This window comes from Emys orbicularis, chromosome 6 (assembly GCF_028017835.1).
Source record: "Emys orbicularis isolate rEmyOrb1 chromosome 6, rEmyOrb1.hap1, whole genome shotgun sequence".
Taxonomy (NCBI): Eukaryota; Metazoa; Chordata; order Testudines; family Emydidae; genus Emys; species Emys orbicularis.
The window spans coordinates 32,165,173-32,191,725 of NC_088688.1; positions in this window are offsets into that span (position 1 = coordinate 32,165,173).

The following is a 26,553-nucleotide window of genomic DNA, read 5'->3' on the forward strand; positions in this document are numbered from 1 at the left end:
CTTTGCTGTGCAGCGGTGTACAGAAGGTGGGGGTCGAGCCAGGGGAGGGTAGGAGCTGGCAGATCTGGTGCTATGTGAATGATCTCAGCTTCCCCCACACAAATCGGGATGCTGTGTTAGGGGAGTGGATGGCTACTTCAGCTATTGGGCTAAAATCATCTTTGTGGAGAAGGTTCATAGCTGAACTATGGACACTTTCTATCCGTGGTCCAGCCTAACTACTTGTACAGGGTGCTAGGCTGAGTATTTGCCTTATATGAACAAACATGAGTTCTGAGGGGACAAAGAATGTGCATGCATTTTCCATTTTTCTTTAAAAATCGGATCCTATATGGCTCAGAGGGAAAAGATTAGCCATAGGCATATGTGTATATTTTTTTCTTCCTCACAATCCTAATTTTAATTCTTTAAGTTGATTTGTACAACCAAATACTGGTACTGCTCTCAGAATAGCTCAGAATAAAAAGGCACAAAGCAAATTGGAGCTGATGTTACCTTTTCGATTTCTTTGGTTTTCACGTTAATTGTTGCACTTTACAATTTTCAGCAGGAAATTTTTTTGGCCCACCCTTTTTAAAACATGGAATAACAGAAGTTAGATGGAATGGAAGATATCTACTAAGTCATCTGGTCCATTCCCACGACAGTGCTGGATTGCTCCCTATGGTATGTTTGGTTTGTGAAAATGGGGAATGAAGCCATTGCAATATGGGTGAATGTGAAAAAGGCCCAGTGGCTCATTTTTCATTTGGAATTGCACCCATGTAATAGAGGGCAGAATTGTAACCCAAATGTAGATTTGAGGTGAATTTCATGGATCTATCGTGTTGCCAATTTCCCCAGTCTCGAGATAATGGGTTTTTTTCTTAAAGCCCCAGCACCTGAAATTGAGAGAATACATGAGAATTTCAGCTTTAATTAAAAAAAAAGTATTTTATAGCCCTCATCATTGAAGAGAAGAGCCCCAAAATGAGAAGCTAGTGCATCCCAAATACACAGAAATCAGAAGGCAAGTAATAACTCAAGTTTTTTTTAAAAAAAATTGGCTTAATTATGATGACTCTCCTGATTTTTGGGAGCTTGACACCTAATTTTTAATGCTGGGGATTGGCAATACAGGGTTGATCTCTACAGCAGGCACATACTTGGACCCACAATATGAGCAGTCTTAAAATAGGGAAAATCTGGATGCTAATCCAAACTAAACAACTTGGGTCCATTCCTAATAATAATGATGATTACTAATGAATAATTCTTTAAATTTATATAGTACTTCTTATGCGTGGTTCAAAAAGTTGGTATCCCTGGTTTCCTCTGGCTATATTTCCCACCCTATAGATGGTGCCTGAGTGCAGCAAAGAAAGGAGATTTATGGAGCTTCCTCTGTGTGACCCACCTCTTTGATTAGAGAGCACCAGCTCTATTTGGTCATAGTCTAAGGGTGCATCTTCACTAGAAAAAAGGTGTGTTCTTAATTTGAGTTAGCTAAATCAGTTTAATTAACATTAGGATTAAATCCTAGTGAAGACAAGGCACATTGTAGCTTTTGAATGAGTTAGCAGGTTGAGTTAAAGACTATGGAGGAACCTAGGGTTTACCTCAACCTGCTAACTCATGTGAAAACTATACATTTTCTTGTCTTCCAGAGGAGTTTACCTTGTGTTACTTAAGTCAAGTTAACTAACCTGAGTTAAGAACAGTCTTTTGTTCTCTAGTAAAAACGAGGCCTAAAAGGAGATGCCAAGGATTGACAGCATGATTCTGCTCCAACTTGAGCAAATTCTCAGTGACTTAACAATGGTGCCAGACCTGAATGGGCCTGGAGTATGAACTGGAAGCAGATGTGGTAAACAGTCTATGGATGGCAGAGTTCCCAGTCACTTGTGATGATAGGTGTATAATTCCTTGCCCTGAGCATTTTTGTTGAGTTTTTGAAAAAGAAAGAAAGAGGAGGCAAAAGGTAATGTTTATGAAGGCTTCCTGTTTTTTCACATTCAGATTATAATGGCTCTGACTCAATACTCTTTAATCTGTAAGATTATTGAATCTTTATGCCCTAGGATATTTTGCATTAATGATAAATCTTTAAAAAGCAACAGAGGGTCCTGTGGCACCTTTAAGACTAACAGAAGTATTGGGAGCATAAGCTTTCGTGGGTAAGAACCTCACTTCTTCACTTGCATCTGAAGAAGTGAGGTTCTTACCCACGAAAGCTTATGCTCCCAATACTTCTGTTAGTCTTAAAGGTGCCACAGGACCCTCTGTTGCTTTTTACAGATTCAGACTAACACGGCTACCCCTCTGATACTTGATAAATCTTTAGTATTTTATAAATTTAAATGATATAAAATATGAAGCACTTAATTTGAAAAAAAATCTTCCATTTAATGCAAGTGTTGATAATTGAATTATATAATAATCTATATGTCAGATATAAAGTAATTTGTGCTTACAGCAGATAATAGAAGAAAAGAAAGGGACTGAAAAAGAGCCATTGATTTTTTTTATACAAAACTCCCATTGACTTCCATAAGAACATAAGAACATAAGAAAGGCCGTACTGGGTCAGACCAAAGGTCCATCTAGCCCAGTATCTGTCTACCGACAGTGGCCAATGCCAGGTGCCCCAGAGGGAGTGAACCTAACAGGAAATGATCAAGTGATCTCTCTCCTGCCATCCATCTCCATCCTCTGACGAACAGAGGCTAGGGACACCATTCTTACCCATCCTGGCTAATAGCCATTTATGGACTTCCAATAGGAGTTTAACACACAGCTGATGATACACTATAATAACTATAGGTTTCAGAGTAGCAGCCGTGTTAGTCTGTATCCGCAAAAATAACAGGAGTACTTGTGGCACCTTAGAGACTAACAAATTTGTTAGTCTCTAAGGTGCCACAAGTACTCCTGTTATTTTATAATAACTATTAAAGCCATAATGGACTTTATTCTGCATTCATTCATTGAGACTAACAGAAGACAATGAGAGTATTGGGTGCACAAGAAACACAGGATTGGGTCCAATTTGCAAGCAGGTTTCCTCTTTACATCACTGGCAGTTCTATGCAGGGAACAAGTATGGCATATATGCCATTTTGTTTCTATTGCTGATCTGTAGAGCTGGTCGAAAAATTGTCAGTGGAACATATTTGCCCCTGAAAATATCATTTTGTTGAAATCAAAGTGTTTCACAGGATGAAATTTAACAGAAAATTTTCAAAACAATTCAAAATCAGTATGGAATATTTTGTTCTGATTTTCCCCTTTCGTTTTGTTCCTGTTTCATTTTGATATATTATAATGTTTTAACATTAGTGAAATGAAATGGTTCCTCAATAAGGTTGTTTTAATGTTTCCAAAGCAATTTAAAAAAAAATTCAATTATATGAATATATCAAAATTTTGATTTTTCACCCAGATTTTTGATGAAAAATTTTAAAACGTTGGCATTTCCAGCAGCATGGAAATTCTGTTTTCCAGCTGTCACTACTGATCTGTACTTTTATTTATTTGCAAATTACTCTGTGCTCTTTATGCAAATTTTTTATTCAAGATGAGACCATTCCATTGGAAATAGGAAGAACTATATCGTAATTAAGGGATATACAAAAGGATAATTAATATTAGAACTGTTTGAAACTGTGAAATCTTTCAGCAAACTTGGGCTGAGTTTTGAGCACATTTGCTTGTTTCTCGTTTCAGGCAAACCTGGGCCCATTTATATTTTTGGGTTGAAACCATGAAAAATTGATAATTCCACATGATTCCACTGTACAATTACGCAAAATTTGGTGGTTTCCTATGAGTTTGCTCTGAACCTTCACATTTGAAACTCAAAGCAAAGACCAGTTGTAGGTGGACACCATAAGCACTAAACTGGAAATAAAGGTTTGTATGAACCCTATTATCTGGGGGAAATACGAGTTCCATTCTTAGAAATAGGAATGACAGAAACACCTTCTTTTCAATACGTCTGTGCTACAGCAAATTATCAATATTATTTTGAACAAATTTTTTTTATATGGAAATAGTCCAACTGACCATAATATCGAGGCTGATCCTAACAGCTCACTGGTAGCTGTTACAGGAGGTTTCTATTTTTTTCCATGGCTAACAAAGTCCATCACAAGAAGAAAATCAGTCTTGTGGACAAAAGGGTTTTAAGAAATATGCATATAAATATAAATGGCAAGGATTCTAGTGGAATCAAAGACTAGAATGGGATATAAAATACTACAGTACAAAAAAGGAGTTTGAATGAAATATAGCTATCCTCAGGACAAAAGAGCATATGTAAGAAAAGGATTTGAAAGTTTTCATTGGATATGTTGGAAATATACATAGCTTGTCTATGAGAAGATTTGGTTTATTAGTAAAAGTCTGGGTAAAATTTCAGGATTTAAGAGAATACCAGTAAAGTGAAGACTGACATTAACCAGACCATGCTATAAATACCACACAAAGAGACCAAACAAGCCCTCCATTGAGTGAACTGGCTGACATTCTACTTCACCACTAAGCCATAATAAAGGGAAGAAACCCGTTGTCTTTAATTAGTTCACCTGAATAAGCTGCTCAAAACACTATTGTTTAAGTCTGATAGCAGCAGCTTGTGGTGGTTATTGTTTGTCCAGAGTCAGCAGACATTCCTTAGATTCTGCTGTATTACTAGCATACAGTTACATTTTCAGTTGCATCTCTCAGCTGTATATATGGCACTTGTTTTGTTGTTGCATTGCCTAAATCCGTGTGCATGACAGTGCATTCTTTTCCTTCTTGTTCAAATCCAGTGTTACATTCTTCTCAGGGTAATAAACAATATGTGTTGTTTTCATTTAAGGGTAAATTTTCAGAAATCAGGCCTCACTTTTGCAGATTCAATTTGTGCTTGTGAAGTGGTTTGCATCTGCAATTTGGTTGCAGGCACAACTGTGAGTAGACACACCACTAAGTACCTGACTGCAGGTACAAATCTGCAGCTATTTTGTGTCATCCATTTTATATCAGAATTCTCATTCAGATAAAAGTGGAGGTAAAGGTTTAACTGAACTACAAGCACAAAGAGGCTGGGCCTCAGTTTGAGGGAAAATGTATCTACCACCAGCAAAGCTTCTGAGTTAACACATCTTTGCAATGAATAAGACAGTTAACATCTCTCAAAGGTATTGTCTCCAGGTTTCTGCATACTCAGGGAGACATTACTGTATCAGTTTACACTGAGTTCACATTTTGTTGATTTTCTTCACAATCATAATAGCTAGAGTCTCAGGCTCTGATCTTGCAAAGACTGACACACATGCTTAACTATAAGCATGTGAATAATTCCATGGAAGTTAAGCACATGCTTAAGACTTTGCAGGATCAAGATCTACAGTAATTTTTTTGTAAAAGGAAAACTTAGACAAACTCAGTACAAGATGGCAGACATCAGAGGAAAATACTGACTCAGCAAGCAGCCACTGCTTTCAGGAACTTATTTTTGATGAAAAATTAAACAAAAAAGCCCACTAAAGGAAAAAACAGCAATTGAAAATTAGAATAAAACACTGGTCCTTTAGGAATGATACCTAGCAGTAACTAAATGTTATCATTAAAGGCCTGAATTTCCAGTCCCACACACAAAAAAAGCCTCCTATTGAAATCAAAAGGATCCGGCCCTTTTGGAAGTGAGGTCAATTCATGCCAAATGAATAATTGTATAAGGCAAAGTTAATAGCAGCCCTTAGGCTTTACTACAGTATTTATTTTCTCTCTAGCATGCAAGATACAGCATATAAAACCAAATTCATAGAGACCTTCATTTCTTCCAAATTGTGCTAAGAAATGGAAATGTGTCTTCCTAACATTAACATATATTTATGAGTTTAATAGTGGAGAATTGTAATAAAAGTCATGCCATTATGCAAAATGTATTTGCAGCTCATTTCTGTATTCAATGATAATCTGGGGCTCAGGGCCTAAGTTTGCATCCGTTGCTTATATCAATAAGGGCAGAAAAAATCAGGTCTTAAAACCCCTGTCAGTTTAGACAAAATAAAGAATTTTGGCATTTCTGTTAAAAATTTGGGCCTACATGTAGATTAGGTTAATTGACAAAAGCTTGGCGAGTGTCTATATTATCTTGGTAGTATATTATATGTCGAAACTTCCTCCTTAGAATAACAAAAATAACCCTTATGGTGCCATAAGTCCTTTGTGACCTTTTTAGCAGTCATAACAGCGACTGATAAAAAACAAAGATATATCAAGCAATAGTTAATTCTTGGAGATGGGAGAAGCTGGAGTTGAATGCTAGTGTTTAAACTCGGTTCTTAAAGTTTTTTTATTATTAGGAGAGTGATTCTTGACCTTGAAGTGACACTGAAGTATTTCATTTACCATAAGATTTGCAACAACATGCACTTTAGTAATATTCACTTTCACTCTATGCATCCGAAGAAGTGAGGTTTTTACCCAAGAAAGCTTATGCCCAAATAAATCTGTTAGTCTTTAAGGTGCCACCAGACTCCTTGTTGTTTTTTAGTAATATTAGCATTTTCAGAATATATTTTGGAGAGTGACAAATATCAACATTTTGAAAACTACATTTAGCTCAATTTAAATTCATTAATAGAAAATTAAAAGGCCAGACTGCTGGAAAAGCAAATCAGGAAAATTTAGAGAAAAAATAAATAAAAGCTATCAAGCTATTGATAAAGATGGGATTGCATGCACATGTTACCAATTTTCTTTTCAAAATAACCTCATCAGTAGTATATTTTGCTGGCTTATGATTAATAAACAACTAGTTCTGATCATCCATAAATCTCAAAGCATTTTACAAAGGAGGTCAGTATCAGCAGCTCCATTTTAGAGATGGATAAACTGAGGCACAGAGTGGGAAAATAATTTGTTCAAAGTCACCAAGCAAACCAGCAGCAGAAGCAGGAATTGAACCAAGGTCTCGAGTCCTAGTCCAGTGCCCTAACCACAAGACCTTCCTTCTTCATTGAATGCTATATTTGCAGGCACAAATCCTGATCACATAATCATGTGAGCATAAGGCAAGGTGGTTTGGGCCCACGTTTGATTAATCTGCATGGTAGTATTCAGACATCTGTTACATTTGGTTCAGATAGGGTCACATGTTAACCTTATTATCAAAATGAAAATCTGCATGGCCGCCCAAACTTATCCCGTCTCCCTTGTGTGGCAAAATAACACCAATTCTTTACTCACAAAGGAAAGGGTAGAGTTCATTCCTTTGTTTCTAGAGTTGGTTAGGCTTTTTATATGCAGTGAAATAGAATGAAAGTCCTGAAGAATTCCATGGACTGCAGCATGCAGATTGCAATGTGGATTATAATAAACTTCCTCCTAAAATGAAGTTAGTCTGTTAAAACAATCATGTCAACAAGAGAGCTCTATTGTAGTTGCATTTGTTTGCATGCTTGCATTATCTTTAACTGGATAACTGTGAACAATGGCTTTTTTGGTTTTGTCTCATTCTCCATTATGTTTTTCTTTTATTTTACCTTTGTTAGGGTTTTGTTTGTTTTTGCACTTTTGCCCATCCCCCACATATCCAGAACAGTACTCTGGGATAATCTTACCTAAACTATCAGTCCCAATCAATGAGAATAGTCACATGAGAAAGAAAACTGGATTTAGTGCTAGGTTACTAAAGCCATAGGTATAGTTTTGAAAGTTTTAACTCAATATGTTCCCTATTATTTTGAGTTATTAATATTTATATCTTTCCAAAGTTTAATTTTACTTGCAAATGCAATTTTAGAGCAAAATCCTGCTATGGGATCTGTGCAATAAATCTTCAGTAGCAGCCTGTTGTAACTGATTGTGGAAATGCAACTGTGTTTTGGTTGCACTCCAGCCTGTAGTAATTAGTATATATCTCCCATTCTATACCTCCTGTCCTTTAGGATGCATCTACATGGGGCCCATAATTCACCACTGGTGGAAGCAACAATAGAAATGGTAGCATATAGACCAGGTTGAGGCATTCTTACCAGTGTCATCTCTACACAATATAGAAACTAGCTATCACCTCTGTGGTGAACCAGATCTCAAATGATTATAAAGCATAGGTGCCGACTCCCCACTGGCAGTCCCACCAATCAGCTCCTCCTCCTCCCTCTCCAATGCCTCCTGCCTGCTGCAATCAGCTGTTCAGCGGCATGCAGGAGTGCTGGGGGGGAAGGGAAGGAGCGGCGGGTGCTTGGGGGAAGGGGTAGAGTGCGGGTGGGATCTGGGGTGGAGCAGGGGGTTGGGGAACCCCCCCGAAAAGTCACAAAGTTGGCGCCCCTGTTATAATGAACATACCAATATAGAAGTCTGTATTTCCAAATCACATGTCATGAAATATAATAAGTGAGAATGAAAGACCTGATCCTGCAAAGAGTCATGTGAATAATTTTACTCCTGTTAGTTGGCTCATTGAACTAAGTTCTATATTGTGTAAAAGGAGAATTCATTAAGCAAAAAGAACAAAACCAAACCTTGAAAAGTGAAACTCTGATGATGAGTACCAATTGATAAACACATTTTTATCACAGCAAAGATTTTACTAGCTCCGGGATGAACTCTTTAGCTTCTCCAATCTGAAACCAACACACAGTACTTAGCTGTACAAATATACAGCTTGTAATTCCTCATGCCAGAATGTAGCACTATTAGATTGAAATTGTTCAAATTACATGCAAAGCTGTAGTCTGCTATAAGAATGACTGTGCTGTTGCTTTTCCCACTAAAGAATATCTTACACACTTTTGGGTTTCATTTCTGAGGTGTATATACACAACGGAATGTCAGGAGGTAGAGAGGAATGTCCACTGTGATTTCACATTTTCACAGTAATGACCTTAAAAGCAGCAATCACGGAGATTGTCAGATCTCTGGGAATAGCGAGGTATTAGTGGCACTAGCCATAAAAGCTCAGTAATCATTAATGCTGGAAGGGAGATGTTTACATAAGAGCTGTGCAAGCATCCTCTTTTGGAAAGGCTGAACTGAGAAAAGGATGGTATTCAGGTTAGGGCACTAGTCAGATTTAGGAGACCCCTGTTCAATTCCTGGCTCTGCAACAGACTCCCTGAGTGACCTTGGGCAAGTCATTTAGGCTCTGTTTACACTACACCTCTTTGGTGGCAGTGTGTAGCGTATGTGTAGCTACATGCCTCAGTAAAAAGTAGGTTGAGTCCACACTGTGGTGTGTAGCTACACGTGTCAGTGAAAGTTTGGAAGGGCAGAGCTGCCAGAGCTTTTCCCCACTGCCAGTCTTTCACTCCAACAGTTCCCTGCGGCGGGATAAGGCTCCAGCTGCAGGGAGCGGCGGGAGTACTACTTTGCTGCCTCCCGCTTGCCAGACTACTGGAGCCTTTCTGTCCAGCAGTGGGGAGGCAGAGTAGAGAGGGAGGCACTGCTTGGGTGAGCAGAGAGACGGGTAGGTACATACTCTAAGTCTTCCCGTATGTCTTTGCTCACCGAAGCAGTGCCTCACCATCTACTCTGTTCTTTATATCCATGCTTGGTGGGGAAGTGCAGTATATGTATTTGAAATGCAGCTGTGAAGAGTGTGCAGTGTAGATGTACCCTGAGTGTCTCAGCTCCTCTTCTATGAAATGGGGTTAATAGAACTTCCCTATCTCACAAGGGCATTGTGAGAATAAATACATTAACCATTGTGAGAATAAATACATTAACCATTGTGCTGTACTCAGATTCAACAGTACTACAAGGGGCTGCAGTAGTCCTTTCAATTTGCAGTCTTTATCTAAATGTTAAGGAGCAAATACTAATATGTTACATGCAGGAATTCTCTGTAAGAGACTGAATTCATTTGAATGTAGTCCATTTCTATAGATCTGAGCAACAGTACATAATACATCTTTAGCTATTCTGAGTACAATATTTGGCCTAGTACTTTTGTAGGGTGATATCTTTGACAGATAATTTAAATTCTGTAATTACAAATGTCTTTAATAGTGTTTTATGATAAAAACAAATATAACAGTTACAACATGAACCATCATTCTCTACTTGCATAGACCTTTTGATGTGATTGGAAGTTTCGTTTATGTGAGGACTGGGCCTGTAAAAACTATGTACTGTCTGATCTTTGTGCAGAACTCTTGTTGCTGATAGCTGTGGCCTCTCAACCCTGCTGTTAGCCTGTCCTGTCTCCTGACAACCTGCAGACGTGGATCCCCTTGGGTTTCTGTGGAGAGGTTTCCATAGGCTGGGGAACGTAGGTTTACCACAGTTACCTATTTCCCAGGATCCTCAGCTTTTGCTCTTGCTCTGCTCATAAAAGTGGAGAAGAGAATTTGGGCCATTGCATACGAATGTGTTGCATAATTCTTCAGGTCATAAGAAAAAAATACAATATTTTAATACATTTAATTCATATCATTTGTGAAATTAACCTCTTTCTACAGGGGTTATCACGTCCTCCATTATCAAGCCATATTTGCTCCTTTCCTACCTTCCATGAATTGGGCTAGTGACTAGTCCCTGCAAGGATGTTCAAGAGAAGGATAATGCAAAGAGTCCATTTCACACGTTTAATCCTCCCCATCACCCATGCAAGTGCCAGCCACAATTCCAAAAGATCAGGGGCATTGTCCCACACCTAAGCCAGTAAATCTTGCCAGCTGCAGAAGTGTACAATGCATCCTTTTTAAGGGTGGCACAGCCGCTGGACTCCCTGGAAGTCCAGGAGACATTGTGCACCCTGCATTCTGGAGCTCTTGCTGGGGAGTCTGTCTCCACATTTAATGGTATGCTTTTGCCCTGTGTATTTAACGTGTGTGAACACGTCTTACCTTATTCACACTAAACTGATTTTCCTAAAATTTCCTGCTGAAATTACTACCAGTCCAGCTCCATCAATGAGAGCAATGATATGAGCCCTAGTGTAGACAAGGTGCAGGCAGACAGTGGCTAAAAATACCAGTACTTGTTCTACACTTCTGCTCCCAACTAGACAGATGGTAGCGATGACAGGACATTGTAGGAGAAAGAGGCAATGTAGACACTGCCTCTGTGATTATAAAAGGTTGCTTCAAGATCATCAATTTCATTTTGAAGGGAAGAACACAATAAAACAAGAGTTTCAAAGCATAAGCTCTTTGCCTGGCCAGATCCAGAGTTGGCTCTTTATCACAGGTGATTCATGACCCAATTGATGCTACCGAGAGAGCAATAACTTTTGTGACAAACCAACAGCATATGTATTCACTGTCTTGTATAGTAGCTTACAACTTTGTATTCACGTCCACAGTTCCTTGTGAACAGGCAGAGATCATCCCCCTTACTAGACATTTATTTCATCTGTCTGCTCTCCTTGCAAACATTTAAGGTAGACCCAGTTGGAGCTTTTCAAATAAATGTTCAAATTTCAGTGAAAAGCTGGAAAATGTTTTTTTTTTTTTTGGCCAAAATTGTAGTGAAAACAATTTTCTATTTTCCAGCCACTGTTAGCAGGTACATAATGTGCAACTGGTCGGGGAATCCATTGTGAATCATATTTGTTGTGAGTTTTGACATTTTTTAAATTAAAAAAAATTGGATACATTTTTATTGTTCAAACAACTCAACATATGGCCAGGAAATTTAAAAAAATAACCCCGTCCTACGAACACTTATGCACATGAATAACTTTGTTCCTATAAGTAGTCCCATCTGTGGAGCTTAGGGTCACTGCCATGACCTCTTCCACAGTAGGGTCAACCTTCACCTCCTAACAGAATGATTGGGAAGAATATCTTCTTTAATTCCTTCCCATGAGTTTTATGGAGGAGGTCCAATGAACCCAACAACTGAAAAAATTCATAGTATCAAGGATGCTGTTCTTTGTTCATTAGAAGGACTAGGATAGCAGATTTCTGTCTACTATAGAGAAGTATATTTCTTTCAAAGTAAATAGCTCCTACAAAATATTATTTATATAGTTCTTGCAAATTGGCTTCAAGTGTTGTTTAGACAATCTTATTGTATATAAAGATAAAAACTTCCATCAAGAAATTATGCAACAGCTGGATAAATCTATCATACGTTGGCAAAAAGCAACAAGCACTTTTAATTAGCTGAGTGAATGTAGTTTGCTGAATGCTGAAAGCACAGCCTCACTCATATTAAAATGTGCCTAATTTTCTGTGAAAAAGTCCCATCTGAACAGCCCTGACCACAGTCAATCATACTAAAAGCCACTGGTGCTTAATTTGATTTACCAATATAAAATGCAAATTAGGTGATTAAGTGGAGTGGCAGACATAGTAGGGCCTCTTTCAAACCATCAAGTTAAATGCAAGCAGACAGCAAACTGGCTGTGCAAAGAAAATTTTAGCATATTCGTTTGATTAGTGCTACAAAAATTTAATTAGGTTGGCTAATTACTTGACAAATTGCTCTACACTAGAGACAAGGCAGAGCATGTTTTATTCCTGCAAAAACCCTGTGTGTATTTTAGCCCAAATGCTATCTGCCAATTTGCAAAAGCATTATTAAATGAATGGAAGATGGTACAACAGTACCAAACAATGGCAAATCGTATAATGCATGTAATTAGACAAGACACGCACAACTACATCCATATGTCCATGATCTCTCATGTCTAAAATATTTAACACAATATTTCTTGGAAAATAATGTCTAAACAGATTATTACAATGCTGTCAGTTTTTCATAAGAAGCAATATATCGAAAATACTCATTAGTGGAATACAGAGCTCATCTAAAGCAGAGCCTCTTCACCTAAATGAACTCTATCAAATGCAGCAAAGTGACACACTGTAACTGTATCACACTAAAAGGAAATAACGTACACTGTTCGGCTGAGGGCTTTATCTTTATGTATATTTAGTGCTGAGCTGTGCCAAGAAAATTAGTTATCTGGTGAGTGAAGAAAGGAAAACTTGAATGAATTATTACATTTTACAATTCTAGCTGTGTAAATAGGCCAAATAAGAAGAACACCAGGACATTATTATAGAGCACAATTCTTTTCTTGTTTGTCCATTAGTGTTCACATGCCACAAAATTTGCCATTTCTTTCAGGAGACTGCATTTGCTTCTGCTGATCTTCAGTGTAACTAATCAGCCTCTACTGACTAAACATTCATGATAATATAAATAGATACCCACTTTATCTACTCAAGTGGAAAAAATAAGTATCATATTTTATAAACATAATGCAGTGCAGTTAGCAATTAGATACTGCATTTAACTCAGGCTAAAGCAATATCTTAGGAAACCATGGGATACAGGAGGTCTCTGAGAAGAATCATCATTATTATGTGCATGAAGGTATAAAATATTATTTCTTGCCATTAGCAATTCTCAACTTCTGTTCTATAAGGCCAATGCAATTTTTAAACATCCCAGTAAAATGATGAAATCCCAAATTGAACACAATTTCATGTAATATTAGGATAATTATTACAATGTCTGATTGAGTTGGTTTTTGTCATTTTGTGTGTTAACAAATTTCAGGTCCCTATCACTTCATATAAATGACTGTGTTAAACTTACATTAAAGGAAAGGCAAAACAGGCTTCAAACCCCAATTTTTGAAGATAATTAGCAATCTTGCATAGAACCAGACACATTTTTTCAGCCAAAACATTTTTTTTTTGGCTGAAAAATGTAATTCAGGTCAACCAAAACGTTTCATGAATTCATGTTGATTTCATCAAATTGTTTCAGTCAAAACAAACAAAACAAATTCTGAAAATGTGAGAATGGTTTGTTTCATCATTTTTACAATGTCTCCTTTTGATATTTTCACTCACAAGAGGCTTTAGAAACCAAAATCCGAGGCGGCAACGGCCATCTCCATTATAACCTTTATCCCACTGGTTAGGGCACTTATCTTAGAACCCAAGTCTCTCCCCAGAGAGGTCTCTAACCACCAGGCTAAGGGTATTCTAAATTGAGTGTTTCTCAGTCTCTCCTGTTGAAGCTTATCCACTTTGTATAAAAACATATATATTCAGTAGGGCAGGGATTGGAACCCACGCATCCCCCCAGTAAGTGCCCTAACCATGGGGCTATCGAGTCACTCTCATTCTCCTTCTGTCACCGTGGCTATTAATTTATATATGATGAAACAGCTTCAACGGGTGAGACGGAGCCCCACCCCAGAATATCCCTGTAGTCTGGTGATGAGGGCACTCACAAGAAAGATCAAGTAAATCTCATGGCTCAAGTCCCTGCTTCGGGGGGGGGGGGGGCTTGAACTTGGGTCTCCCACATGCCAGTTAAATGCTAAAGTTTATAGGGGGAATCCCATCACCACCAACTTTGGTAGCTGTGCTTTGGAAATATAGGCCTTTATTTCCTTTGCTTTTATTAAAACTAGGGGAAATAAATTTTTCAATTGACCCAAAATGAATTTTTTCCAACTTTTTCTATTCACCAAAAATGTCAGTTGGACCCAAAACTCAAATGTTATTTTTGATTTTTCAAGATTTGCCAGTAAACCCGAAAGTTCAATTATTCACTCAGTTCTAATCTTGGGTGCATTGATTTTTGGGTGCCCAAGCTGAGACACCTTAAAGGTGCCTGATTTTCAGAGTATGCATGCTCAGCACTGTCTGAAAATTGGGCCCCTTTGAAGTGTCCCAAGCTGAGCATACAGAAATCGACTCTCTCCAAATCAAACCACCACTTTTCAGCATCATGCTGTTATTGAAATAATCAGTATAGAAAAGGACCCCAAGAATCACTGGAACTCAAAACTGATCAGATGGGGAAACAGATACAGGATTCAGTTCAGCCAGAGATTAACAAGAGGAATGGTTTGCAAAGAACTCATAGCTGGTACATGAACTAGTGCCTCGTTACTGTTTTACAGTAACATGAGCTTGTCAAAAGGATTATTCTGGAAAACTGTTGGCATCATCGGAGTATGCAGCCCTCTAACTCTTTATGCTCTGTTGTATCAAAGAGTCACTGAGATTGGTTTAGGGCCCTTGGTCCCTTATCATCCCCCCACTTTTTTCACACATCTATATACTGGTGTAACAACTCTTAGATGAGGAGGCGGAACACTTAGTTTGTTTCCTTTGGGTGCTATTTCTCAGCCATGTACAATCTGTTTAATTTAGTTTTGCAGGAGCTCCCCAGCTGGCCTTCTTCTACAATTCTTTATTACTGAATGCCCCAAAACAAGACCTTTGGGCTTAGACATGTGGGGTCAAACTTTGGAGTGACTCTCAAGTGAAGAGGTTATGTACACTTTCTTCTGGAGCTTCTATACCAACAGAGTAGTGGGCATAAGCGCCTCCACTTCCTGCACATCAGGCAATCCAATGCGCTCGCAAATCAGCTGGTGCCACAAGTACTCCTGTTATTTTTACGGATACAGACTAACACGGCTGCTACTCTGAAATATACCAACAGACTCCCTCTAGATGCCCTTACAATTTTCACAGACAATGTCATCCTTAGACTCTCACTTAAATTGAGACTCACTTACCAACACAACTACAGTAACTATCTATTTCACTTTGCATCATCCCAGAAGAAAGCATCATCCCAGAGGAACCTGGAAATACATGGTAAATATCCCACCAATTATATTTTAAGTGTACAGACTCTGTCAAATAGTGCAGTTTCTCTTCCCCCACCTACTTTTTCAGTTCCTCCTGTCTCCTTTTTCTGACAGTGTTCAAATATTAATTTTTCCTCATGTTGTTAGCACAGTAATTACACACTTCACTATAAACAGTGTTGTTTAATCCATCTGAAAGGCATTTGGTAGATGGGAATCCTAACATGGCCTGTGAATTAAGAGCACCAAGATCTAGTCCCAGCTACATCTGCTTTAGAGCAGATTTTGCCTTTGTTTCTACCAAAGAGTTAAAGCATTTGGTTTAGGTCCCACTAACAAAGGGCCACCTGTACTGAGATTCAGAAGAGAAAACCAGCTAAGTTTACTGCTATCATCGCAGATAGCATACGTTAATCAGTCTTCCCTTTCATGTGCTTTTTAAAATCCTTCTTCCCTAGAAGTAGGAGCAACAGACAGAATTACACAAGAGCAAAACTGTACTGTGTTCCTGATGAAAAGGGCCAATAGATTCTGAAGTGTTTCAAATAAGGCTGCAGTAGATTGCTTATGTAATTGTAAATTATAACAACAAAAGACAGCAGGCTGATGAGAATAAACAAAATGCTTCTTGAGCAATGCAACTAATAAAATATGATAATCGGTTAATTTGTCAGTGACATTCAACAGTGTATGTTTATGCCTGATAACATACCTGCCTTCTTTTATTTCCCAGTATTCCCTGAAGTATTAGTTACACAGTTGTATAAAACATTCAGAGTTTTTCATGATAATAGGCGGATACCATTTCAAGTCATGAATATATTTTTGCTGCTTGACTGAATATGTATGATGTTCAATGTGACCATTTTCCCATCCTTGTATCAAAGAAATCCCCTTAACATGTGAAGAAAAGTACATCATATTCCATGAAATGCTTTTGGTTTCACATTTTGTATTCTGTATACATTGTGATAGCAGACATAGCTATAAGCATGCTAACAAGATCTGAATGTGAAATTATGAGCCAAATTCTGCTCCCTCATTAACTTCATTGACTAGAGTGGATTTACTCTGGGTTCAAGACTGTGTAGCTAAGAAAAGAATTTAGCCTGATATGGCCACAAATAACTTTTAAACTGCAAAAACTATATTATTTGCACCCATGATTGATGTGTTGCATAGGATAAAACAAAAACAAATATAATACTTTCTGGAGTGGGGAAGCCTTTTCCCTGAAGCCATACCCTGCATTCTAGATAGAGCATTCAGCATCTCTGCATATACTTCATTGCTTTAATCCTACTCCTTACATTCTGCATCCTCACTAACCTCATTCTGCCAAAGAGTTTATCCATTCTGCCTACTAATCAGAGCCCGACAGTTGGAACTGAACACACCAGGCCACATTTTGAGACGAGTAAAGTCATGTAAATTTCATTCCAGTGCACTGATTTATATTTGCTTAGAGTCAGTGGGGTACATTTCAAAGGTGACTATGGTTTTGGATGCTTCAATTTTAGTACATACAACTTGAGACACTTGGGCTGTCTATAATTGCTGCTGGATTTGAATAAAAAAAAAATTAGCCCTAATTTGACCTCAGACCAGAAAGTTTAAAAAAAATCTGTCCTGAATCTACTTCCTAATCCTGCCTCCCCAGTCTAACTGTATCGATAATATATTCTATAGTGGTGGTTATCTTATATTATGGCTTAAAGAACCAAAAGAGTAGGAGAGAATGAGGATTGCCAACAATTGTTTGTCTTAAGATTTATGAGAATTTAGTGCTTATGTAAGGAGAGACTTTGATTTTCTTTGTGTAGTAAAACAATCCTTAAGCTACTTTACATACAGTTTTTGAAATGCAGCTCACTCCTGTCTTGCAACACTTCCTACTATTGCAATCCTGATCTCCTCTTGGAGTGGAAATTGCCAGAGGTACCAAGCTGTGTAGTGGCTTTGTCATGTGCAATAATAGGAAGTAGGTTGGGAGCTGAGACCATATTTCCTCTTATGTAACCTAGACTAAGATTGGAATCCAGGTGCAATATGAATAGATGAAAAAAGTATATGCTAATTAACCCATTGTATCAACTTGTTCCTTATTGTAAGAATATGGGTACTGTTTCTTTAAATCTGTAGCAGGAAGCCCTCGAGAAGAACACTAGGGAAGGTTCTAGGTAGAAGCGCTACAGTGAGGCAAAGCAAGAGAGTATCTTTAGGGATACTGCTGTTTTCCTTATTCTAATAAAGTTCCTAGTTCAGTGTGAGATGAAAGTCACTCTTCACTATTGTCACATGACATCTTTGGCCCAACTCTAACGACAAATGAATTGTGTTCATGCACAAGCAATTCCTATTTCCAGTTTGTTTTAATACATCCCTTTCCCCCCTTCTTCCACCCCATTTTATTTTAATAGATGAAAAGAAATGTATGAGAGTCTCTCAACATCTGGAGTATCTGAAAAAAAATATCATCACACTAGTATATTAAATTGTTACTTTTCATATCCATCGCCTCCTTATTTTGGCAGGAAACAAAGACACACACAAATATACTTTCTTTAAGACATGCTCATCCTCCTCTCAAACAACACTTATATCACCTATCAGCTTTCATACACTTCAGTATCTTGCACACATCATACATACCACAGGTTCATTCAAAATACTGAACTCTCTTATGTCTCACAATAGTTTGGCATGCCTAAAGAACACATTTCTAGCAAATGAATCAGAATTCCAAATAGATAAACATCATTCTCTTTGCAAAGCTTTTAGAGTAAGTAGGTCTCAGAGAGCGGTACGTTCTCTAGCAAACGCTACCCTTTCCCTCCCTCTCCGGTTCTACCGCTATAATAAAAAACAAAAAAGGTCATTCCATAGTTATAAGGATGATACCTTCCCAGTAATATAAAATACTTTGTTTCTATCAGATATTACAGGACCTCTTAAAAAAATTCTCACATGAAATGTTGCACCAAGCTACGCAGGCAGATTTTTAAATTACATGGGATACAATGAATATGAATATATCTTCCATACAGCGGTAAATCTGATAGAGTAGACAGTTAAACTATTACAAGAAGGTGAAAGCAAGTTCAGTGACTGTAAAACTATGAAAAGGAAACCTACAGCACAAAGTTATAGTCCTAGGAAGTCATCTCCTTTGTGGCACTTTTGGTACAGAGAGTGAGAAAGAGAGATTCCTTGAAGAGCTGTTGCTTCCTTCTGGTGGATATGTGGCATGGGGGTCATATATGTGCGGGGTCATAAAATACATGTTGTAGCATCTGGTGCAGCAGTGTCAGTAACTATCATTGGCATTTCCTCTATGGCATAGACCATACGAGAGGCAGCCTCTTGCTTTCCATTTCACTGCTAATATCACAGGACAGTATGCTTCTTCCATTTGATCACGTCTGTTTTTTTTCTTTTTTTTGACCCATGTATATGCCTAGACTTTTACTTCTAGACACCTAAAGCACAGCAAAGGTGTTCACTGTTTGGAAAGTGGCTGTGATGTAATGCTGAAAGCAACATTTGTCATATTGTGGTGTATGCAGGGTCAGCGCAGAAAGGCAAGTGCTTACAACAGTAGTAAGTATGCTGTGCTTAACTGTGGCTTTGCCAAAAGCCCTGTATAGGGAGCAGTGGGCAGTTGCTCTACCCCATGAGCAGGCCAGGAACCAAACTGTGATTCAGAGAATCAATCTCCTACTATCCCCTTGTTTCAAGTGGGAAGTGTCATGTGCCAGCTCCAACCTGGTGCAGTATATGCCCCCTAGCTCATTGGTGTTGCTGCACTAGCTGGCACAGCATAGGGGACGAGCCAAGGCTTTGCCTATATTCACAGGAGGAGACACAATGACCCAGTGGAGGCTGCTGTCCCCTATATCCTGAGATCTGTGCTATGGGTAATTGGCACAGGGAAGTAAAGGGGTGTCTCACAGAGTCCACTCACCACTAGGGGCACCTCCTCCTGACTGCTCTGGGGATTAGCTCCTTCCAGGTGCTGCACCCTCCTCTGGCAGCCTCTCCACCATCATCCCCTCTCACCCTGCAGCCCCTCTGCTCCAGTTTCCTCTTCATGCTGTGACTGTCCAGTCAGGCCACTATGGTCATCCCCTTCCAGGGTATCAAAGTCTTTCTGGGCAAACAGTCCCAGGCAGTCCACTCTCCACTGCCTTGTGTATGCCACTTCCCCTGTGGCTGTTAAGGGAATCCTAGCCCACCCTACTCCAGGATCCTGCTCAGGGGCCCTCTCTTCAGCAGCCAAAGTCGGCACTATCCTATGCTTGCTGCTTCTCCTCTGAGCCTTTCCTACCTTTCCAGCCCATCCTCCTCCCAGGGAGTAACTATAAGCTACTTGTCTCTATAGCACCAAACACATCTCCTTTTTTCCAAGGGGTTAACTACTTCCCCTGCAGTTCCCAGCTCCTGGGCTTTATACAGGCCCCACCTGTCCCTGTCCAGCTGAGCCTTATCTCTAATTAATCCCTGCTCCCTGGCTCCTCCTCCAGGTGCAGCTTGGGCAGTTTATTGGCCCACCTAGCCACCTTAACCCCTTCAGGTCTTGTGTGGGGTGGATACCCCAGCACAGAGTGTTTTATACCCTCTTACTCCACTGTGTGGGAGTAAGTCTGGCTTTCTATTAGTAATGCTAGTCAGCACTACTTCCAGGTGTAGTAAAACCTAAAGCATTACCTATTTCCCAGAAATACTCCCACTGATTTTATTGGCACAGCTCCTGCTACTCAGTATCACAAAGATTCTGCTGCAGTCACCACTGAGCGTGACACAAGAGAACTGACAGCCTTTTGGTTCAGTTTGATGCAGCACAATCTCTTCCCCCTTCTCTCCCTGTGCAAGATCATGTAATGGTAAGCTCAGTTCTGCTATTATGGCATGCTATCATGTTAGCATTTTATGTACTTGCTACAGGCTACATTCTGAAATGAAAATAGAGAAACCCTTCGAAAAATAATGTTTTTTTCTGCTGTTTTTTTAAAAGTTGGGAGGGATCAGCTGACATGTCTAGAAGGGAGCAAATAAAAGGCCACCCCTAAGGTAAGTGCTCCTCACTATGTCTAAGGATTGCAGATCCAGGCCCTGTTTACTGAGCTATAGTATAAAATACACATTATTTGAGCATGCTAAAGGAAAAACTATACAAAGTTACTTTTATATAGTAACTATCATAGACAGTTGCATAAATGTGTTCAGATTCACCCCAATTCCCTTTGTATGTGAAATATAGTTCTGTAAACTGTCAGCCACCTATGTGAAAACATCATATACATAATTTCAATATTTCCCATCTTTACAAAGGAATGGTATGTTGCCACCTTGAACAATCTGAAGACAATGAAGATTCCAGTTGAGATTTGGACCATGAGCAATGTGCTATTTCTGAGTAGCTAATGATGGAGAGCACTTCACCATTTTCTTTAGCATTAACAATTTATTTACACATTCCCACTTAAATATTGAGGCAATGGGTTTGATTTTGTGTCTGTCATTGGTGTACAAGTACCCACAAGCCCACTGGATGTGAACTTGCTTTGTTTTAGATCATTATGAAGTAAGCTGCCTCCCAAATCTTTGGTACGGAGTGGAGGGCTACTGCAAAAGCAGAAATTAAGTCTCACATATCTACTCAGTCATCAAGAAGAGATTAGCAGCATCCTGCTGTTAAGTCACTAGTAATAATGTTAGTAGGTGGCGCTGTGTGTTCCAGTGTTTACTACAGTCCCTCCTGCTGTGCTTTTATAAAGAAGTGGACCAGCTCCCTAGGAAATGGATAACAGCTTGTGGCTATGTGTGTTCCTAGGAGCCAAAGATTGAGACTGGAGAAGAGGGTGTAAGGAGCCTGCCAGAACTTATGTGGCCTCCATAAAGGTTAGGCAAAATTGCAGCTCCAGGGTTTTAAGGACTACAGGCCTGCTCCATTCCCTGCGGGTATACAAGGTACCAAAGTGAATAGAAGAAGTCAGCTCTACCCTCCTTACACACTGGCCAGATTAGCTGACCAGCCACAGGAGGTAAACTAGAGTGTATAAGGGGATGAGGTGGCAGGCTTGCTCCTTCTGCATGCTTGAAACCTCCTTGTCAGTGTGAACCGATGCATGTTCAGCACTTAAAAAATCAGGCAACTCAGTTCATTAAATAAGGCCTCAGAAGCTTAACTTCAGGCACCCATTTTTGAAAATCTTGGCCTATGTGCCCACCTAGACTTGATGATGGTGTTAAAGTACTTGAAGGAGAAATCATTCCTGGGTGTCTATGTAACCTTTGGGTGAACTAGAGTTCACTTCACTGCCCTTCTTCAGTGCCTAAAACCCCCAATTCCCATAGAAAAGTAGCTGGAGTCCCAGAGTTCAGTCTCTAAGGATTTTCAGCAAGGATTGCACAGGGTCAGCCCCACATTCAAGTCCCAAAAGGAACTAAAGAAATGAATTTAATGAAATAATTTTATAAAATCCTATGATAAAGAAACAAATAATAATCTAATTTTTACAGCATAACATGGCTATTTTATAATCCACAGACATGATCTTCACAGTTGTACATAAGCATAAATAAAGAAAACAAATTAAAATCTGAACAGTTTAGTCCCCACAGAAACACAGTGAGAAGAAACTTAGAGTTCCCAAAAGATTAGGTTTAGTTCACCTAAGTCTCAGTTAGTCTTTGATCACCAAATCTATACAGTTTGCTGAGTCTAAAACAACCTCTTCCCTCCACTTGCTTGTAGGAATCTTCAGTTGGAATCTGTGCAGACTCTTCCTCTGCTGAAATCACTGTTAACTGATTAACCACTCACTCAGTTAAGTGTATCCATTTTAAAGAAAAGCCTGCTGCAAAAAGCTTTCGAGTTAGGGACAACAGCCTACTTTCTGCTCCTGGGCTCAGCTTCTCCCAACTCACATAGGACACATGGCCCTTTGTAAAGCAGCTGCCCTGACTGCTTGCTTGCCCTCATGGAGTCTGACCCCAGCAATAAGGAACCTATTGGAGCAGACCCCAAACTACCACACCCAATTCCAGAAGCTTCTGGATGTGGAGTGCTAAATCGGCTTAGCAAAAATGACCCAGACACAACTCATTCCTATCTCCCGCCAATGGGTCTCTTAAAGAGATATCTCCCTATTAGGCACATGGGTTACATCTAACCACATTTATTTATTCTGTTTCAGTTAATTAGAGATTTAGATTCAGGAAATTACTGTTGAAGATACTCCATATCCCATCTATGTGTCTGACTGGAATTAGCAAGTACTTTCACACACAAAAATATAACTGCATTAGGATATGAAAACAAACAAACAACACAGCTCCCACACACTCACCCTTAAAAATCCCCATCAGAAACAAACAATAATTTAAACTACGTTTTTAATGCTATAAGGCCAGATTCTATGGACCCTTTACTCTGCTATGAGATGTAAGGGACTGAATATCTCCAAGAGAATTTCCCCTAGTACACAGGCAGATTCGGACCAAGTTACGCAGCCCTACTGCACCCACTTCCACACCCCTGGTGCAGAAACATGCTGGAGATGGGGGTTAGGGAGGCAGTCAGGGGCAGGAGTATCCCATAGGGAGCGGTGCAAGAATCTTGTGAGTTAGGATCTCTCTAGAGCAGTGCTTCTCAAAGTCGGACCGCCGCTTGTTCAGGGAAAGCTGGTAGAAATACTAGGCATGGAGATCATGGACCTTGTTTTTTACTGTGCCCACTGAGAAGGCACAACACAGAGGCAACGATGGCTTATTACTACCATTGCACTCTCAGATTTTAGGCTGATCAGCAGAATTTAGAGGCCAGTAGTATAAGAGAGCAGCCTCTAGAGCAGTGCTTCTCAAAGCCGGTCCGCCGCTTGTTCAGGGAAAGCCCCTGGCGGTCCGTGCCGGTTTGTTTATCTGCCGCATCCACAGGTTCGGCCGATGGCGGCTCCCACTGGCCGCGGTTCGCCACTCTAGGCCAATGGGGGCTGCGGGAAGGGCAGCCATCTCATCCCTCGGCCCGCGCCGCTTCCCGCAGCCCCCATTGGCCTGGGACAGCGAACCGCGGCCAATGGGAGCCGCCATCGGCCGAACCTGTGGATGCGGCAGATAAACAAACCGGCACGGACCGCCAGGGGCTTTCCCTGAACAAGCGGCAGACCGGCTTTGAGAAGCACTGCTCTAGAGGCTGCTCTCTTATGCTACTGGCCTCTAAATTCTGCTGATCAGCCTAAAATCTGAGAGTGCAATGGTAGTAATAAGCCATCGTTGCCTCTGTGTTGTGCCTTCTCAGTGGGCACAGTAAAAAACAAGGTCCATGATCTCCGTGCCTAGTATTTCTACCAGGTGCCTAATGACAGCAGTGCCTAGTAAAGAATAATTCTGCTTGGTACTAGAGCTGGGCAATTTTTTACCAGTAGAGTGCATTAGCTGAAAAATGCATTTTTCGGTCAACCAAAATAATTTGCAAATGTGTGTTGAATTTGGCGAATAGTTTTGGTCAAATAAAAAGGAAAAAGAAAAGTGTAAAAGTAAAACCAGATCATTTTGACATTTTCTAAACAAAACATTTTGACCTTCTATCTCAAAACAACATGTCATTTAGAAATTTAACTAGTTATGTTAAAAACATTTAAAAGGGTAAGAAAACCACCCTAAAATATAACAAAATGAAATGAAAAACTAAAAAAAAGAGTTTCAGTTTGGTTCAGCCTTGAATTTTTTTTTTCCGCACATTTTTCAGTTCAGCCACCAAACTGAAAAATCAATTATTCACTTAGCTTGATTTTTGGTAAAAGAGTCCTAATTGATAGACTTCAGCACAGTTAAATGTACACACAAAACAATCCAAAAGGTTAACAAAAGGTCCAACTAAAAAGTCCCAACAAACACAATGTTCTTTCACCCTTTACAGGTTTCTCTTCAGTTCACCCTCTTGGCCCTAGTCTCAGCCCCTGCTGGGCTCTATTTCTTGCAGCCTTCTCTGCTCTGGTATAGAGCACTCAGCCCCCACGCTTGTTCTCGTGCAAGTCCTAGCTCAGGGCTTTCCACATCAACCAGCCTGTGACAGCATCCCACTAAACTGCCTCATGGCTGGTTTTCAAAAGCTACCATGGATCCTCTTTACAGCACATGTAGTGAGAGCTAAATGTTCATCCTGGCCTACATTTCATGAAAAAAAGATTAGGAGGAAATGGCACTGTCACCAAGGTATCTATGGGCGTCCTCCCTGGAAAATATGGGAGTTTGACTTTTTCTTCCACAATTTCCCTCTGCTCCTGGAAGGCCTTTAAAACCTCTCAGAAGCCACTGCTTCTTAGAGGTGTACCAGGCACTGTGGGATAGGTACCCAGAGATCAGTGACAGCAGTGTAGTGCTGTGCTAGAGTGGATATAGTGTAAAATGATATATATTTGTATACAAAACAGCAAGTATTGCTATATGCACATCCATCTTTTAGACTTACATCACTGCCATACCACCAGTCCATTGAGCAGTGGCTCAATTCCCTAGTGAAATTAATAAGAAATCTTAGGCACATAAATACCTTTGAGGATATGTCTGGCTGTCAGTTTCTCTTAATACAACATCATTCATACTGGCTACAGTATTCACAATGTCAAGATTTGAAAGTCTTCAGTACAGGAAACTCATCATTGTATAGTTTAATTTCATGACATTCTTAGGAGCTGGAAAGACCTTTACACATGTTTGTTTGTTGATATATATTTAGATAATTTTCTAACACTAAATCTTTTGAGTGTTTTGAGGGGATGATAGAATATGGCTAGTACTGATGAATGCTTCCAAAGTGTCTTTGCAATAACCAATAGATAGCTTTAATATAACTGTTCCTTCCTCCAAAGTCCTATGTAAATGCTAAAATTTGAATAAGTTTTTTGTTTTTTCTGACAATTAGGATCTTGGGGGGCAAGAAGAAGAGCAAAATCTAACAGAGAATGTACACCCTTTGTTGAAATAATCCAAATACCAGATTTTATTTGCCCGTGAAGGTTGTTCTTTTTAGAAAGCTTTGAAAGTATAAATGAAGAAAAGAAGACTCGAACGAGCTTGAAGTTTGATTTGCATCTTAAGAACAAAGAAACAAATGAAAATGTGACTATTGTCTTTATCTTCACTGTTATTGTATGCAGTATCCTTCTATAATCTTTTCTTGTAATGATACTTAATAGCTGCCTTTGAGATATTAATGGAAATTGTCACAGACAAGGGAGATATTACTGCATCTAATGAACCAAAGTAGAACTAAAAGGGGGGGGGGGAGGAACAATAAGTAAAATCTGAACAAATAAAATAATTTAACTTGTTTCTAAAATTTAACCCTATATATGGTTAAGTGTCATTAAATCAAAATAGGTGAATGCAGTTGCCAGTTACTATTCATAAAAGCACTTATAGCATTTTCAATATGCCAAAGAATATAATACATATGATATATTAGCCCCTACTTTTCTCAAAGTAAATGAAATGTGATGATGACAATGTATAATGTACTCAGGGGTTCACTGCTTGTATAGGCTGAGTGCCAGCTGACAGAAGGCTTCAGATCATTTGTATCATGATAAATACAAACAAGATAATTTTACAAGACTAAATATACAAAATTTTAACTTCCATAGAATAGGTGGCTGTCTAGTTAACCCACTGCACAGTTAAGTGGCAAATTTAATAAGCAATTGCCCTATCTTTGTTAACCCTTTTGCATCAGGACCTGGGTTTCCCTGAATCTGTCTACAGATTCAAAATGCTCATGAACATCAATTCTAAAATACACTTCTCACTTTCCCCTGGCCCATCTAAAGTGCAGAAATATGACCGGAGTACTTCAAGCATCAGTATCTTGCCACCTAATCACAAGAAGATGTGCAATTGAATTGGCAGAGAGCGAATTATTGGCTTATGGTATAAATCATGTTTTTGTCCAGACTTAAAAAAAAGCAACACAGGATGTTAAGTGAAAAACAAATTATAAA